This window comes from Malaya genurostris, chromosome 3 (genome assembly GCF_030247185.1).
Source record: "Malaya genurostris strain Urasoe2022 chromosome 3, Malgen_1.1, whole genome shotgun sequence".
Classification (NCBI taxonomy): Eukaryota; Metazoa; Arthropoda; class Insecta; order Diptera; family Culicidae; genus Malaya; species Malaya genurostris.
Window position 1 is genome coordinate 126,065,911 of NC_080572.1, and position 6,542 is coordinate 126,072,452.

Sequence of the window (6,542 nt, forward strand, 5' to 3'; positions counted from 1 at the left end):
TCACCTAACCAGCTAAGCAATGATCGTTTGAAGTTGACCTCGGGTACAAAGGATCCCCACAAGAGAGTTTACGTTAGTTTTTTGGGAGTCGAAAATACGAAAATTTCATTATAGCTTGTTTTGTCAACAAAATATCTAAACATAGTAAACGAAAAATATTTGCAGGACATTGTGAGCTACAACACTGCAGAACAACAGCTTTGTTTATCTTGTATGTAGAAGTAGCTATTTGATAAAAACTATAATGAAGTATATAACTATAACTTATGACCTAGTGTTACATATCAATCAATTTAATTTGACGAAATATTCAGATGTTTTTCTGACGACGACTCTCATAATTTTCTTGCAATTTGCCGAACCTATCTTCACGACGATGAACTTAAACAAAAAATAAAATACTGTTAACTCCCACTTCAAAATAAAATTGATACAATTACCTTATATAATACGAGTATGAAGATGACATTATTGCACCGATTGTTAAATGAAAATAATCTTTCATGTTGAATTTTTCACCAGTACCTCACTCATAAATCATCCAGTGATCGATTGATCGACTTTTAGTCAATAAAAGTTTTGAAACACAAGTGAAGCCTTACGTCCGAAAGATAAATCTCCATTCGATGATCGTAAAGTCTATCAACATTTCCGTAATCCGATGAAAGTCTCCCTCAGAGCTGAGTAAATACAAGTAAGGATTAATCAATTTCCTGAAGAATGAGAAAAGCTTCCCGCTTACTATGATGATTCGCTCGTTGTACTTCCTTCCGGCCTAATCGATTTCGTTTGCTGTATTGGCTCAAAGGCTACTTACCTACTCGCCTTTGAAACCTATGTCTTTCTGAGCCACCAGTCAAGTCCTTCAACGATGGGATGTGAATGGTGTGAGGTCTGAGCTAAGGATTTTTACTCCCATAGTGGGATGTATATTTTTTCTCTCCCTATTTGTTGATGTTGTCACTGAACTTGAATGCTGTTGACAAATGATAGAACTAAGATCCAAATCCAATTATGGGGTGATAACTGACGATATAAATACGTATCCATAGATCTGTCTGTGTATGCAAGAACTTAGCAATGAAGCAAAGGACGAAATTGAATCTTATTGGGAGATGCCTAGAAGTGTTGATTGCGTATCCTGAGCAGTGAGGGTAAGATGTGCAAAGAAATCTACCTTGTGTCAACCTGCGCTCGATTGAAAGCTGTATGTGTATTCGAGCTGTATCACCCAATGTGACGAACGTGAGATTTCTTCGTTTTCTCGCTCCCACATCATTAGCATCGTAAGGAAAACTTTTGACACGGGTAAATTTCTCGCTACCATTCAAAAGAGGCAAATAATGTTCACTATAAATGAACTCCGCTATTCGAAACGAAGTGAAGAGCAACTTTATTTCCAAGCGTGGAATTCCCCTCAGATGATATTATATAACCAGAGGCAATAGCTGATTTTCGCTCAACGACACGGAACGACGAGCTGAAATTCCCATACTTTCATCCACAATCGACTTCGGTTTACACCCTTTCCGTCCGCCCATAAACCGACCACTAATTTTCAAGCCCGAAAAACTGACAAGAAGTACCCTCATCAGTAGCACAGACTAGCAGCAGTTTTGAATTGAATTACGGCGATTTTGGAGTTCAAGTGTTAACTTGCAAAAACATTCTTGAATAAAATACTTCCGGAGAGAAGGTACATGCAAAAGGCGTTCACACCAATTTAAGGCGGTTGATTCTCGCCTTTCACCTAGATCATTTAACATTTGCTCGCCATTTGAAAGGGAATAGCTGGCAGACTACGGAGAGTTCCGTTTTAAATTCATTCTCGTTACACTTCACCGATCGCCAAATCGATTCTTATCGATGCTCGTGGTAGATACGGTGGGTGGAAGGATAATTGTCCTTGCCAAATGCAGATTTCCACAAGGATATATTATTTCTTATAATCGATGTACACTGTAGTGACAATCGCAACGAATATCTAGACAAAGTGAGATAAAATCTATTTTAATCGTCAGCATACATTTGCTTTTATCTGTCAAGAGCACCTTTAAGCTATGTTCAGTGCAAATAAATGAATAGGTATCTATGATCTCTCATATATTTTAGTTGACGGTAGAATACTAGAAAATATACTAGTAACTCATGCTTTTTTTTTGAATATGCATATCAAGATGGTACAAGAAAGATTATTTCTAAAATATGCCTTTTCAATAAATTCCCTATTTTTCATTACCTAGATCAAACGATTGTGTTATATATTGCTTACAAAAGTCTAAATGTAGTATGAACAAAATGAATTCATAATAAAATGGAAATTCGGTGTCCATAACCTCTGGTTATATATGTTTAAACATTTTTTGGCATTTAGACTTTTATATAAATCAAAAATTTAGCAAAGTTTTTTTTGGTTTTGAGTAATATTTTTACAATTTACCGCAGTGATTTGAACCTGCACGACTGTTAAAGAATTAAACGAGTTTGGAAAACTATCCATCTGGTTACTTTCAAGCACGTGATAAAAGGGAATTGTCATTGAGTAAACCCATGTAAACATTTCTAATCATATGCATGAAAATTTTAAAAAATATCTATTGTTACCTTATTATCTAATTCGTTTTCGTTTGAAACGGTTTGTACGTTTCCAACGGTCTGTCAAAAGATATAGGTCGTCGACTGATTTCAATATTTGCCCTAGTATTGCCATACAAAGAGCAAGAAAAATTGTTTTATTCCTGCAAACTGTATAACTCAACCTTATAACATGACAAAAAGCGTCATTATTTAAAAATTCATTTAGTTTTAGTTATTGTGCTTTCAATGGCGCTACTTCTGGTGAATTAGAAACAATGCAAAGAAAAGAGTTTCGAGTATAATCACAACACTGCTTTTTAATAAAAACAAAATACTGTGCAAGTGAAGAAAAAATAATGTGCTCTAAGGAAATCAACCATTAATACGTACATCCCCCGGCGAATGACCAATTATGATTAAAACCGGGATGAAAAAAAATAACATTAATAATAATAATAATAATAATAATAATAAAAATAATAATAATAATAATAATAATAATAATAATAATAACAATAATAATAATAATAATAATAATAATAATAATAATAATAATAATAATAATAATAATAATAATAATAATAATAATAATAATAATAATAATAATAATAATAGTAATAATAATAATAATAATAATAATAACAATAACCATTATTGACTGGTATACGGATTCTATTTACAAAATTAAGGTTGACGGAAAGCTACTATAAGTACATCGAAAAGTTTCGGCTCATGACGAACACTTCATGTTCAGGAGATATAATCTAATAAATGACATAGCCAACAGACCGCACTTCCTATTATCTGTTCAAGACAGGTCCGTGCGCAGAAATCATTCAAGGGTCGGGGTTCAAGGGAGGGTTAAAAAGAAGTTTTCAAAAGTTGGTGGGGGGTTCAAGAAGGTTGAGGATTCAAGGGTGGGAGAGGAGTTCAAAAGGTGGGGAAGGTGCGAACATTTAAAAGAAAAGTAAAGTTATTTGCACTTTTATATAATAAGTACTCTATTGTTCATAGAACTTCATATTGAAAAATCTTCCATATAGCCCCCCCCCCCCTGCGCACGGGCCTGGTTCGAAAGTCTCGGAGATACCGATTTCGAAATTTTTAGATTTGTTTAAAGCCTTTATATATTTTTTGCCTATCTTATACAGAAAGGCTATGCAATCACCGTGAAACCCGACTTTTCAACCAAGGCTCGGAAAGCCGAATATCATATACTCGACGAACTGAGCAAATCTATGTGTGTCTCTGTGTGTGCCTCTCTGTGGGTCTCTATGTGCCTCTATATGTGTATGTATGTAACAGAAATATGCGATCACTTTTTTCGGAGATGGTTGAACCGATTTTCACAAACTTATATTCAAACGAAAGGTCTAATGCTCTCATAGGCTGCTTTTGAATATAATCCCGATCAGACTTTCGGTTCCGGAAATACAGAAAAGTATGCACCAAAAAAAGGAAAAAAAATGCACTCACATTTCTCAAAGATGGCAAAATTGATTTTTACAAAGTTGGATTCAAATAGAAGGTATTACAGTCTGGTTTCCTGGTATTGAATTTGATTTGGACTTCCGGTTCCAAAGCTACTGGGTAATATGTGCAAATTAATGGAAACAGTGCACTCAGTATCCTCGAAGATGGTTTATCTGATTTGCACAATCTAAGATTCAAATGAAAGTTCATAAAGTTATTTAAAAATTTATTGAATATTTGGTTTTTGCAGAACTTGTTAGAAGGAAGATGCTGGCCTCCCGTTTTCTGTTCCGGAAGTAGAGAAGAAAAACTTCAAAATAGGAACTCAATTCGATTTTTCAACAAAGTTTGAACCGATTTTCACAAATCTTGATTGAAATTAAAACTCTCATTGTCTCTAAAGCTACCCGGCAGTTTCATTCGGATCCGAAATGCGGCTTCAGAATCACAGGACGATGAATGTCATATAAAATGACGATGCAAAATAGGTTTTCATCGGTAACATATGTGCAGAAAAAACACAACGTCGCCCACGAACGATAAACACAGCGCGCGATATTCGATTTAATACATACAGTAAAGAAAACGGAAACCCAAAGCGAAGATTGCGTTTGAAAACACAACCGAGTCCATCGGAACCAAGCACGAGTATCCAATCATGTTGAAGAAACTAGATCTACTATGGTGGTTGAACACGGTGCTGCGATTGAAAAAAGCGTAGCCACTTTACAGGAAGAATTGGTGAAAGAATAAAAAAAATACAGTGGATTGGAATTTATTACCAAAGATATACATAGGTGTTGCATGCTTCGTGATGTGAATGAACTTTTTTCGACAATGAAAACAACAAATAATATTATAAACGTTGTGATTAACCCGCATCCGTTACTCAAAAAATGTAACACAAAGGTTCTTATGCATCAATTTGATACATGCCTTCCTAACGTAACGATTGCATACAAAAAACCGTGATTAATCCACCTAGCAGTGAGATGATACCTTTTTTTATCAATCCGCATGTGTTTTTTTGCATGGATATTCTTAGGTGTTTTAGTTATCATGACATTATTTTAATTATCGTCGTTTCAAACGGCAAATTGAGATTTTAATCACTCATTACCCTGTAATTTCGAATCTGCAAATCGTATCGAATTTCAATCTTAACGTGTGACATTCGATTGAACATTCCATGAGATGTCGAAGTAAGTTCCACTGAGTTTTTCGTCATTATTTATGGTACTTCCAGAGCTGGTATTCAGGAACTAGCATAACCCAAAATGATTCGAATGGCCATAAATTAATACGCCAAACAATTTACATCTTCTATATCGGTATGAATTTTAAAAATTCATCATCTGTAATTCCAGAATCGGATAAAATTCACCAATTTTGTATGGGACCTTAAGTTTAATTTGAATTTTTGTTTTTGAAGTTCGATTTGGCCTTTTTGAAAAAATGATTAAACTTTGAGAAACGATTCGAAACTGGATCCGGAGTTCTAAGATCGGTGTAGCCGAAATCAGATAAATTCACCTGAGGAGTGTGTAGACATCTTTGAGAAATTGTAGTGCGAATTAAAATTTGGGGGTACATTCCGAATCCAAAAAAGAATACCGCTTAAACTGAAATAAATTTATTTGGTAATCGACTATCCAAATTTGCAAACCCGATAAACCTGATTAATTTATGTGAAATGGACATTTTTATACTAATCACCCTGTATCTCTTAAACCAGAAATCGGATCTGACTAATTTTTATAGGATTTTAAGACCTCTCATTTGAATCATAGATGATTCTTAGATTTCATTTGAATCTTAGATCGGTTCAGCCATCTACGAGAAAAATGAATTGCATTATTTTAATTTCGTTTCACATGTCATCCTGTGGTTCCGAAATCAGAAGTCGGATCCAAATTTGGAAGTATACTAGTTTTCATATGAATCTGAGTTTGTAGAAAACGGTTTAGCCATCTCCGAAAAAATTGAGTGAAATTATTTGTCACACACGCATTTGCTGATCTCGACGAACTGAGTCGTATGGTATATGGAAGTTATGTTCTTCCAGCTTTTATTGCTGTAAGTAGTTTAAATCAATATAATTATGGAATTACTTTCAACTCAAAAATGCTGATATCATCTGGTTTATAAATGCCATATTCGAACGATTATGTTGCCAAAAACGAACCGTGCTAAAATCGGTCCAAGGCAAATTGTCATGAAAAAGGATGCTGTACACAGTCTTTTGGGCACTTAGAAACAATTGTATGTCACAGTATAAAAATCGTGTTTTCCGTTCCTCCCAAGCATTTCTTTGTCATACAGTGCTCAAAACTTCTACTGCTGGAATAAGGGGAAAAGTCGTTTACACAAAAATATTGATATCTCCGTTAAAAATGTACGGATTTTAACAAACTATGGCTTGTTGGATAGCTATTACCGTGCGGAATCTAAGTCTAAAAACATATTCTGTTTTCAAGGTCAATTGTGACAGA